Source organism: Melanerpes formicivorus, unplaced genomic scaffold (genome assembly GCF_026170545.1).
Source record: "Melanerpes formicivorus ecotype bairdi unplaced genomic scaffold, bMelFor1.0.p_v2 SCAF_1, whole genome shotgun sequence".
NCBI lineage: Eukaryota > Metazoa > Chordata > Aves > Piciformes > Picidae > Melanerpes > Melanerpes formicivorus.
Genome location: NW_027142353.1, coordinates 53,069,162 through 53,081,813, shown reverse-complemented (window position 1 = coordinate 53,081,813; position 12,652 = coordinate 53,069,162). Strand labels below are relative to the sequence as shown.

The 12,652-nt window shown below is 41.4% G+C and overlaps 1 protein-coding gene across 2 annotated transcripts in view; it reads left to right on the top strand.

The window, feature by feature from the left end:
• The window catches only part of MTUS2 (microtubule associated scaffold protein 2), a 364,748-nt gene that overhangs the window by 17,313 nt on the left and 334,783 nt on the right, over positions 1–12,652 (top strand). The window contains exon 1 of one of the 2 annotated variants that reach the window (XM_068143315.1): positions 10,576–10,640. The exons of the other annotated variant lie outside the window; for it this stretch is intronic. The gene's annotated coding sequence lies outside the window, so the exon portion shown is untranslated. Of the gene's footprint in view, positions 1–10,575; positions 10,641–12,652 lie in introns of those variants that run through there. 2 annotated transcript variants of the gene reach the window in all.

Sequence of the window (12,652 nt, the reverse complement as noted above, 5' to 3'; positions counted from 1 at the left end):
ACCTGTCCTCATAGCAGAGATGGGGCAACAAAGTTGGTGAGGGGCTTGGAACACAAGCCCTATGAAGAGAAGCTGAGGGAGCTGGGGTTGCTTAGCCTGGAGAAGAGGAGACTCAGGGGTGACCTTATTGCTCTCTACAACTACCTGAAGGGGAGTTGTCGACAGGCAGAGGTTGGTCTCTTCTCCCAGGCAGCCAGTACCAGAAAAGAGGACACAGTCTCAGGCTGTGCCAGGGGAGGTTCAGGCTGGAGGTCAGGAGGAAGTTGTACACAGAGAGAGTGATTGCCCATTGGAATGGGCTGCCCGGGGAGGTGGTGGAGTTGCCATCGCTGGAGGTGTTTCAGGAGGAGACTTGACAGGGTGCTTGGTTGCATGGTTTAGTTGGTTAGGTGGTGTTGGATGATAGGTTGGACACAATGATCTTGAAGGTCTCTTCCAACCTGGTTTATTCTATTCTATCCTCATGGTCCTGCTCTGGACCCTTGCCAGGGCCAGGCTTGAGGCCAGTGCAGCCTCCTATCCTCATCACAGGGAGGGGTGAGCTGGAGTGCTGTGTCAAACTGTAAGGCCATTCCAGAGTGACTGGCTGGAGACACAGGATCCTTTACACGGTACCCACACAGGCAGTGTAATAGTGTGGGGATGCTGTGAGGTGAGCTCAGAGGTGCAGAAGAGCCACTGCCAGCAGGGATGGTTTTAGATCTCCAGTAGACCTTGGGTTTCCATTCTCTCAGGGCAGCCAGAAAGCCACACTGGAGCAGTGTGTGAAGCCATTTGACTAAGAACACACACTCGTGAATGTCAAATGAGTAATTTTGCATAATGAGTTAATAGCTGATAATAGGTGTATTAGAAATGCTTTTTAAATAGGACTCACTGAGTTCTACTGTAGTGTCACAAGGTCCACTTTCTGCCCACTTTAGTTGTCTCTACCTCTAAGAAGTCCTGCCACTTTAGATCTGTTACATAGGCAGTGCAATAGGTTTTGGCATTAGCATTCAGTGCTAGTATTAGTAGGAGTCTTACAGCCCTTCCTCCTGAGTTGCCAAGTTGGTAGAGGATATAGCTGTGATGAGAGGAAACAATTTAAACTTTCTCATTGAACCAGTTTTGAGAAGAGTTTTTTCTCTCAAATGCAGTGTTTCACATTGAAGCAGTGTGATTAAAAGCCTATGGGGGAATCAAGCATGGGGATGGTTTTAAGGAAGATCAAGGGACTGTGTGCAATTTTTTCTTCAAATGATAATTAAAGAAACAGCATCCTCATTAGCATAATGCAGTCAATGATAAAAAGAATTGGACAGATGCCTAATCTTGAAATGCTTCTTAATTTACAAGTACATATTTTAATAAGAAAGCAGTTGAGGTCTGTTCCTTCTAGCTGCCTGTCTGAATCATCAGAACCACTGCTTATGTAAGTTACTGTCTCAGAAAGGAAAAATACACAAACAAGTAGTGATCCACTTCAGGACACTGTCCATACAATGTCTGTGGCACATATATAGGTATTAGAGCATCCAAAATACTTCTGGTCTTCTGAGACTGGATGCCTACCAGACAAAATTACACATTTGAGCAGAGATTCTCACTTGGGCAATATGTGGCCCCAGAGGAGTCCAGAAGCAGCTACCACAAAAATTAAATACTCATTTTCTGTTGATCCTTGACTCTGCTTATCTAGAAGGTGACCCAGTACTGGGTGTTTTGTGATTGCATGAGAAGCTACAGAGAAATGTATTCAAGAGTCCTATCAAGTTTAGGTTTTGCGAATTTGTGAATTCTTACTAAGGACAAAATTTTGCTTTCTGGTTTTAATGAAATTGTGACTCAGACGTGGCAAGGAGAAATAGATGACATACACACTGGTGCCTCTCTGACTTACCTGTATTCTGTTGTGGTCCAGTATAAGATGCAATGGTGCAGTTTCTGTGTTTCCCTTTAAATATTCTGGTTCTCTTCTTATATCATCACATCCACAGATTCCCAAAGGGTTTTGAAGTGAACCAAAATTTAGTGAAGCTTGAGTTACATTGCCACCTGCAGATGTGAGGAGGCTCATTAGGCTGTGCCTGCAGTATTGAACAAGACATGAGTATGTGGCAGGGAGTGAGCTGCCTGTACTGCTCAGTCCACTTTGCTCTGTGCTGGGAGCTGTTTTGCTCTATCCAGCACTCAGCTGGAGGTCTCTTCTGGGAGTCATAGAGTGCCCTGTACAATATAACTATTGTGGTGTGCAGGTTTTTTCATTCAAAACTTGTGAAATATGGTGAGCATCGAGTACTTTTTAGAGTGTGAAACTGACAGTATGTGCTGGGGGGCAGAGAAGGTCAGCAAGAACAGGTATTGGGAGTGATAAAAATCATTGAGCTAGTGATGAGAAAATGTGGTGTTGGGTGTGTAGGAGCCAGGTCTGATTTGGTCTTGCCTATGCTGCTACAGAATGCTCCCTGGTTAAATGGTCCTTTGGAGCACACTAGGGTATTACTAGACTGTTTTAAAGAAAGGCTTATCTTAATTAAATGACAGTCCTTTCTTTGTCTAGTAGTGCTAGCATGTGCATCTCCAGAAGACTGGAGTGAGAATTACACTTTTAATAAGAGGAGAAAGCTTGGATTCCTCAGTTGGAGCTGACTTTTGAATTATTCTACTTAAAACCCCAGTGCAAGATAGAGACTGGATGCACATGGACACAGCTTCTCTAGCTGGAATGAAACATCCTTTTCCCAAATCCCAAAGCTTCTCCTTAGAGAGCTAGTAACCACCAGCTTGTGAAGAGGTAGTGGCAGCCAGAGATTCAAGAGAGAGGCTGGAGTAGGCAGTCTCTACCAAAGCAGTATCCTGCCTCTTTGAAGCTTACATGTTGGTAAGAAAAAAACCTCTGGTTGAGTAAGTTAATGAGGAAACTCCAGAAAGTTCAGAAGACTTTTCAGCCCCCTGCTATTACTGGTGATAGTGCTAACTCTGTTGTAGTCTGGGTTTGTGTTTGGCATCAAGACTGTTAAGAAACAAGGCGGATGATTTAATGTTTTAGAGTAGATATTAACACTGCTCAGAAGATATGGCAGGCAAGTTATTCTGTTTCTGTCTTAACCTCCAAAGCAATTTGGAGTCAAAGACATGCCTGTTTGATTCTTTTTTTCCTAGTGTCTTTGCACATCAAGCTGAACCTGATCCCTTTATATCCTGCTAGTCTTTCATATATACTGAAGTACTAACTGTGGAACTGGAGAGTTCTGATACATAAAAGGCAACACTATTGATCTTGCTGATACAAGTTCAAAGCCTCATATGACAGTTCTGGAGAATGAATAAGTTGAGTGATAGGTGCTAGGATGTGCATTTTTGAGGCCATGCTGTATCCTGCTCAGATCTGTAATTGCTGCTGTTGAGTCTACTAACTCTAAGGCATGAGCACCCTTACTGTTATCTGGTCTGAATGCTGGCACCACTTCAGCTATTAAAAAATCAACACTGCAGTCTGTAGGACTCTGCAGACATTCTGATGTCTGCATGCATCTCTCTACTCACTGTGTATGCACCTGCTTAGTTGGGCACATATTATGGAACTGGAGGGTGACCATTCCTTGTCTAGCTCAAGGACTTTGGGATACACCGGGGTCCGTTATTGGCATTGCATGTGGGATTCTAGTGGATGAGAAAGGTGGGGACAGGGCAGTGTGGAAGTGTGGTGCTCTGCTGGAGTTGGGATTTAGTGGGAGTGCTCTTCTGAGCCTGGGGATTCAGTTCTTCCCCAAACTATACATTTTCATAGTCTGTGTTCATGGAGGGCTTGCTATGGCTTCTGCATCTACTAGGACAAAGTTTGAAACAGTCTTTCTCTCTTTTTTTTTTTTCCTAGTAGAATTTGATGATGATTATCAATCTCACTAATTTGTCTTGTGGGTCTCCTGATATTTCATAATTTTCTTAATGCCTCATTTGCATACACATTATTTATATAAATGTGTTTAAGCTGCTTCTTGTTCCTACAGTCTGAGGGGGAAACCCAAGAAAAATAAAGCAACTGCCCTCAAAGGCTGACCAAACAATTGACAAATGTATTATAACTTGTTTTTAATGATTAGGGCTTAGAAGAATTACTCAAATTTGTAATTGCAGGGCTTTTCAATATTAAATTTGTTTTACTCATTCATTTTAATGACTCTTACAGGTACATCGATGCATGCTGGTATACTTCTACTGGAAGCAAATAAGATTGTAGTCTAGCATTTTAATTTTTCTAGCATTCATGTAACTCCTGTCAGATCTCATCTAGTTACATCTGAGCTGCTGTAACAGATTTTTCTGTGCTCCTCTGTTGAGATCTATCCTTACTGTAGCCAGGAAGTTTCTCAGAAACCTCAGCAATGAGGTGTCCTTTCCCTTTCAAAGGTTTTAATTTTTCTGCAATTACACCTTCTTTCTCCCCCTCAGTTTACCTCTAAATACTGGAATACAACCTTCTGTGTGAATTTTGACTTTCTGAAAAAGAGAAACATACCAGAACTTCATTATAATCTTTTTGTATACCCAAATGTAGAATCATAGAATCAATAAGGTTGGAAAAGACCTCAAAGATCATCAAGTCCAACCTGTCAACCAAGACCTCATGACTACTAAACCATGGCACCAAGTGCCACATTCAATCCCCTCTTGAGCACCTCTATCACTGAATATGAACAGTTATCAAGTGCCTCTAAAGGAGAGATTCAGGCTGCTGCTTGCTTAAGTGAATTTAACTCTGAAGGCAGGGGAGGTACTTGTAGACATAATAAATCATTAAAAAATAAAAATGTAGGAAACTTGGAGGCTCTTCTCTAGTTTCTGATTTGCAAGAGCCCCTGATGCTTCTTAAAAATTGCTTCCTGTAAATTTCAGGAATTTTAGTTTGACTTCTGACTCCAAAGGGACAGTATTCTAATGTATGCCTTGCATGCTGGGTCCATCAAAACTAGAAGAAAAGTAAACAGTTGTTCCTCTTCTGAATATCACAGTATTACTTAGGTTGGAAAGGATCTCGAGGATCATCGAGTCCAACCTATCAACACAGACCCCATGACTAGACCGTGGCACCAAGTGCCACGTCCAATCTCCTCTTGAACACCTCCAGGGTCGATGACTCAACCACCTCCCTGGGCAGCCCGTTCCAATGATGAACGACTCGCTCGGTGAAGAACTTCCTCCTCACCTCGAGTCTAAACCTCCCCTGGTGCAGCTTGAGACTGTGTCCTCTTGTTCTGGGTCAAGAGTATATCAAAGGCCTTTTTTAAGAAGTAAAGAAAAAATAAAATCATTCCTCTAAACCATCTTGAAGAATGTATTTGTTAGATGTTTGTCACTTAAGGATTTTCTCAACTAAGGGATCCTGAGTATAGGTGCATAGCTGGCTTTAAAATGTGTATTTTTTCCCCTCTGTTTACACTCATAATTGTAATAAATATGAAATATATTTAGGGGTCTCTGCTACTTCTAGATTAGAATATATGGAATTGTGAAGATGCCACAGTTCTGAGAGAAACCTGCATTATTCTATGTTGTGGTGTGAATGCACATTCCACTCTTACTAAATTTCAAAGACTACACTGCTAAAATTTAGTGGGCAATTGATCTGGTGTCTGCTAATTTAATGTCTGTGTAATACTGTGATACGATACAAATTAGAACTCTGGGGACTACTGATAATGTTCAGCAAAGATGAAACTTTGAAGGATGTGAAAGGGATTTCTTTGCTTATACTGCAAGTAGTGATGGAGAGGTAGAAGAAAGTTTGGGGTAGTAAAGGAGCTTGAACTCTTTTCCTTTATCAACCTTGACCCCAAGTGTGAAGAATTTCTTTGCACCCAAAAATTTCCTTGTGTCATACAAGTGATTGAGAGTAAACTTGCTGCCGTGACTGAAAATGGTTGTTGACTGACAGAACCTTCTGTACCCCAAAAATCATCTACCAGGTTTTTCTTTTACAACTCTCCCTCCTGATCTTCCTAAGCTTACTCATTCCCTTACCCTCTCCTATAAATTCCTGGCCTCCTCAGTTAATTCATCCTTACCCTTCTCAGTTAATTTACTATCAGTAAAAACTTTAGAATAAACCTTTATTAGAATAAACCAAACCAGGTTGGAAGAGACCTTCAAGATCATCGTGTCCAACCCATCAACCAATCCAACCCACCCAAACAGCTAACCCATGGCACCAAGCACCCCATCAAGTCTCCTTCTGAACACCTTCAACGACGGCGACTCCACCACCTCCCTGGGCAACCCATTCCATAGCGCAATCACTCTTTCTGTATAGAACTTCTTCCTAGAACTTCTTTCTTCATGTCATATTTTTCCCTCACCTTCCTTTAGGTGGGTTGAACATGAGGGTGAGGGTTAGGAAATGTCTTGCCAAAAGGCTTAAATCCTAATTAGACAACAGGACACAAACCCTACAGATTCATATTGAGATGCTTTGAAAATGTTTTGATTCAGTTGGGAGAAAACTTTGATGGTCCTCTGACTTGAAGTTATTAGGTGGTGTCAGAGCTGCAAATTTGGATACAGGCAAGAGGGAGAGGGAAAGGTTAACTGTTGGTAAAGAAGAAAGGAAGCAGCCTGCTGGTGGTTTGCCATTTTGGGGACACTTTTGGTTGCTGATTGTTTTATTTTACCACTATTGATGAATGTCTTTGTATCTGATGTGCCTTATCTGTGACATTTTCTTCCTCAACTTTTTCTAGCATTTTCATTGAACAAATTAAACATTCTTGTATTCACATTCCTGTTCTTGACATTTCACTTAATATGAAAAGCTTTTTATTTGGAAACCTGGTCATGTTGTTGTCTAGCCCTGGCTTATAAATCCATCTTCTCCTCTCCATCCTGGGACAGGGGCTTTATTTCTGTCTGGGACTGACCTGCTTTTACCATCTTTCACAGCTGCAGTTACTACTGCTAGGTCAGCTCTTGCCAAGACTACCTTTTTAATCCTGACCTGCCTGATCTCCTGGGAAGCCATTCTGCAGCTTAGCTGTGTCAGGTTCTTCTCTGTGAATGGCTCATCAGTGTTCCAGGCATGTAGCTAAAATAGATATTCTTCTCCTTTTTCTCTGCACATTTTTTACGTGCAGAGGGCACAGATGACTATTTGCTGTCCACTTCCCCAGCAGGGAGTTGCCTGCACATCGTCCTACTTCACAACTTGCAACTTTTCCTGTAGTGTCCCTTAGATATTTAGTGTCCCACTTCTGATGCAACTGCTTCCCTGTCACATCGCTGTACACCACTCACCTGGCTGATCTTTCCTGCTGCACCACTACCTGTGCATGCCTCTGCTGCCTCTGTTCCATGGCCAGGAAAATACGTGCTTATCCTCAGCCATGAACTCCCTTCGCATTTTCACCTGATCCTTGGGCAGTTTGATTCTTCACTAATCAATCACTTCTCTGTTCTTCTCACAGCATTGTTTGTTACACTTGACTGTGTTTATCTCCAGAGATTGTCAACTCATCAAAAGAGTGAGGATGCTGGTAATTTTTTTGTGTGTGTAGTAAGTATTGTGATTTATCAGTAATGATAGGTCAGTTCTAATATTGTGGTGCGCTTTTTTTCCCTAAGTCTGCAGGAAATCACTAGCAAGAAAGTTGAAGAAACTCAGTTTTCTGCCCTTTAACACAGTCTTTGCCTGGCAATAACTATTCTTCAAAAAACCCCCAACAGCTTAAGTAGACAGTGGACTTTTGTACTTTTGTAATTAAGTATAGAATAGAATTAATGAGGTTGGAAAAGACCTTTAAGACTGAATCCAACCTATCTAATCAACTAAACCATGGCACCAAGCACCCTATCCAGTCTCTTCCTAAACCCCTTCAGGGATGGTGACTCCACCACCTCCCTGGGCAGCCCATTCCAATGGCTAACCTCTCTCTCTGTGAAGAACTTTCTCCTCCCCTCAAGCCTAACCTTCCCCTGGCACAGTTTGAGACTGTTGTCTTGTGCTGGTGTTGATTGCCTGGGAGAAGAGACCAACCTCCACCTGGCTACAACCTCCCTTCAGGCAGTTGTAGACAGCAATAAGGGCACAACCATTGGTTTTGAATAAGCAAGAAAGTTACTCGGGGCTCGACTGTATTCACTCACTTTGTACTGAGGCAGCTCCAGCAGCCGTCACAATGTTATACATGAGTTATACAGTGTTCAGCTATGGACACTTGATTTACTGGTACAAGGTCTTTTAGTTGATGCTTTGAAATGATCTGTTTTAATGTGTGCTGGCAGAAGAGGGGTTTTTAAATGGAAATATAATGATCCATAATGATATTCATCTTTGAGAAGTTGGGCTTGTCAAGACTCATTTGCTTCACTAGCTGTTTGGAAGAATCTGGCCACACTGAGGGTTCTGTCTTTTATGACTTGGTTGTTGGACACCCTGCCACTGCTAGCCTTTTCCTTTAAATTCTCTGGAAGGTGTTGACATGGGTATCATGTCTGCTTCAGATAATCCTATCTTCATCAGTGAGAACAGAAATGTTTCTCAGGCCTGTAAGTCACTGCCTCAGAGACCCTTTTTTCCCCTTTTGCTTTCTTTTCCTGGCTTCAAAAGGCAGAGTAAATTGATTGGGAATTCAGTTTTCACATATTTACAAGTTCCATTAAAATTTAATTTCAGTGCATTAAGACCATTGGGTCTTCATTGATTTATTGTATTGAGAATACAATCTGTACCCTCAGGGCTATAAAACCCTCAAGGTTGTATTTTTGTAATGCACCAAAATTTATTACCTTTTGGTAAATGTTGTTAAAGGAATTTGGATTTTGCCTTTAAGTTGCTAGGTTGTAGTGCTGCAAACTGCATTGAAACAGTGCTGTTCCTGTAACAGCTGGCTTATGAGTGGAGGCTTTTTTAGCTGCTGGAGTTACAAAACCTGCCATTGCCACTTGATCCAAAGGAAAAATCAATTGCACTAATTCTGGAGAAAATGGAGCTGTAAATCATTGGCAGGAAAAGGTCCTGAAGAGAAGTCTGCAGAATATAGTGGAACAGACATGGAATCCAGTATTTTAAGTGTGAAGTTCTCTTGAACTTGGAGATGTCCTTTGCAGCCATATTTTATGCTTTTCAAGGACATTACAAGGAGGATCCATTTCTGAGCACCTCCTGAAGTACTCTTGAGTCATCCTTCTGAACTTTAATGTAAGAGTGACTACACCTGCATGAGAGGACAGATTAAGGCAGAGGTTTCTCTTTGCCTTGAACTGCCTAAAACTGTAAATAGCTGCTCTTCACTAGAGGAGATGATTGGTCTCCCTTCCTAGTGCAAAGGTCTGGCCTTGCTACATAATCTGCAAGCCCTTTTCCAGGCACCATTTCCTCTATCAAGCCTCATAGTCAATAATGGAATGGCCCTTCTTCCTTTTGTAAGAGCAATTAAGTGTATGCACTTCATCAAAATAAGGTGGAAGAATTTATGCAACCTTATGTTGTTGCTGTAGTAAAAGCCTTATGAAATAACTTTTTCAAGGTCAGAAAAGGTTTTTTTTCCTGCTGAGAAGTCAGCTTCACACAGATCTCTCAGCCATCTCTGCTGCTTATGAATTTTTACACTCAATATGTAATTGTATTTGATATCAGTGGTAGGTGTATACTGTGGCCCTTCTTGTAGTCAGGATATTCCGCTAGCGTAGTAACTAACACCTTGCTTCCCAACTACATGAGTTCTTATTTATGCAGCTTCAACTCTTTATTCATTCTTCTAACTGATCATTTGGCAGACTGGCTGCTAGCATGGTCAGGCTCTGTGGGCTGCAGGAGGATGCTCTGAATGACACACATCATTACACAGGCTCTGCCCCTGGCTGCTGGGAATTGTGTAGAAATAACATGAAAAAATATTTAGCTCACTAAGGGTGAAAAACACAGAACTGAAGCACTTGGCACTGGTTAACTATCAGTGTCAGTGTCTTTGGGCATGATGTTAAACCACAGTAGGCGTAGTGAGCGAGTAAAAAGAATCTATTAGTAAAGCTGCAGGTCCATCGTAGCCAATTTAATCCAGCTGTGCAAGAGAATGCTTGGCAGTTTTATCTGTTAGGATGGTACTTGTCACTTGTTTTCATACATAATTTAATTAAACAATCAGTACAGTATGATCACAAGCATGTTTTAATGTTAAGTGGAAATACAGAAGGGAAGGCATAAAGCTGAGGTTAGAGAAAACAGACTAAGGAGAATCCTTAGGTGAGAAGACTGGGTGAGGACTAAGGGATGGGCAGGCAAGACTTGAATGCATGCTGAAGAAATTAAGTCCATGAACCTAAGAAAAGCTTTCAAAGAGGAAGATGAAATTGCCTGCAGTACATTAGAAACAGATACGCTCAATACAGACTTTCTCAATGGTGTATGTTATAGAGTCAGAGGAGAGCTGGAAGGCATCTTGAGACATCATCTTTTATTCTTCTCTTCCCCAGGGCAGGACTGTCAACTTTAAAATGTTGCTGACCCATTTTCACGTGTGCTGAAGAGAACGCATAGCGCTCATTAATTGCACGGGTACTCTTTTAGACTGCCTCTGCTCAGGCGTCTGGAAATATTTAATTGATGCCAAGCATGACTAGAGGTTGAATCCAGGTACTAGAATTGTCCCCTCAATACAAGTAACTTGGTAAGTAGCCATGTGTGTACATCAGATGCCAAAATTAGAATGGGCAAAGCAGCTCTTCAGGAGAAAAATCAATCTGTGCTGCTGGGAATAATTTAATCTTCCACAGCAATATAAATGAACTGAAGTTGTTTTTGTTGAACATTGTGGTTTTCAGCATCCACAGAATTGGCAATGGAAGGTAGCTAGAGAGAAATACATTAATTAGAGCTGCTCTCCTGATGTTTGGAAGCTTTGGTTCTTGACAGAGAAATGATACTAGAGTGATTTGTGACCTTTTGCCGGGTCAATGGATGTGGCTAAGCTTCTGTTTCTCTAGTTGCCCCATGTTTGAGTTATTGATCCTTAAAGCTAGAGCTAGAACAAAGTCTTATGCTTGTAAATATAAGAGTTAAAGAAGATAGGTCATGCATATAACTATTTTTTTAGGACATACTTAAAAGGGTATAAAGTAAAACTTCAAACACAAGCGCTCATTCAATCTCTAATGGCTTGATCTGAGATCATAGAATCATAAGCAAGGGGGTGTTTATTCCCTGTATAGTCTTTGCATTATTTGTACCTTGCCCTCTGGGCTATACTGCTGTTGGAGATCAGATGAGAGGCCAGATGGGTTTCACCTTATTGCTCTCTACAACTACCTGAAAGGAGATTGTAGACAGGTGGGGGTTCTCTTCTCCCAGACAACCAGCAAGAGAACTAGAGGACACAGTCTCAAGCTGTACCAGGGGAAGTTTAAGCTCAGGGTGAGGAGAAAGTTCTTCACAGAAAGAGTAATTGACCAGTGGAATGTGGTGCCCAGGGAGGTGGTGGAGACCCTGTCCCTGGTGGGTGTTCAAAAAAGGCTTGGATGTGGCATTTGAAGCCATGGTTCAGTTGTCATGAGGTGTTAGCTATTGGGTAATAGGTCGGTCTTGATGATGTCTGAGGTCTTTTCCAACCTGGTTGATTCTATGATTTCTGATTCAGGAAGGCAATTGCTGAAAATACCTCAAAAATACCTTAACATTCCTTTATAGAAAGATAATCAAAGCATGGAACACTACAGTGAACATCTGAATACAGTAAATTGCAGCCAGTAAACTAATCCTAGGCAGTTCCCTCAGAAAAGTCTGATGGGAATGTGTATGAAGTAACCAAGGAGCTCTTCTGGACATGACAATGGCTGAAACCCTCTTTTGAGACTGTTTTCCAGCTGGAGGAGGACTTCAGCCTCTAGAACTTCAACATAGCAAATGCTGCAAACACCAAAATCGCTTGGATTAAAAAAACAAACCAAAAAACACCCCCCCCAAACATTCTACAATTGACTACTGCTGAAGTACACCATAGACAGCTGGGATTTCTTTTCCAGATGCTTGTTTTTTTCTGTCGTGGGAATTACATGTATTTGTCAGAGGAAAACTGATTCCTGTGGTGATCTTTGCTCGTTGCATGTGTAGTCTGTGGTTCACAGTGACTGTATTATTTGGATGCTTTCACATTAGACAAAAGATGGTTAAATATGCAAGTCTAAAACTAAAATACAGTCATTTCTAAAGCAAATCAGTGATGTTGTTTTTCCCAGAAACTGGTTAAGAAAACCTAACCTTTAAAATGTCATGTTTTATACTCATAATACAAAGCATTTCAGATTGTTTCTAGTGACATTATCCCTGTTTTTGAGCTGCCTGAGTTCAGAGTATTCCTCTTGAGCATGATTTCATATTTGAATGATTCTTAGCAATATCCTGTTTTGGTTAAAACAGTTTGTATACAAACAAGCTTTGTACATTTTGTTGCTGCAGGCTTGGCTGGTAAGGAGTGATGGTAGCTGTCACTAGTTTATTTCCTAGAGGAAAACTGGGTGTCCTCTTTTGCTGATTTGGTGGTCTTTGTGCAAGGTGGAAGAGCATCATTTATATCAAAACTGTGCTGGTAAATAAGCTGTCTGTGTGGTGTTGTCTACAAGGAGATTCCCAGTTAGTTATCAAGAATTAGTAGCTTTGTTCCTGGTAGAATAAAGAACTTGAGAC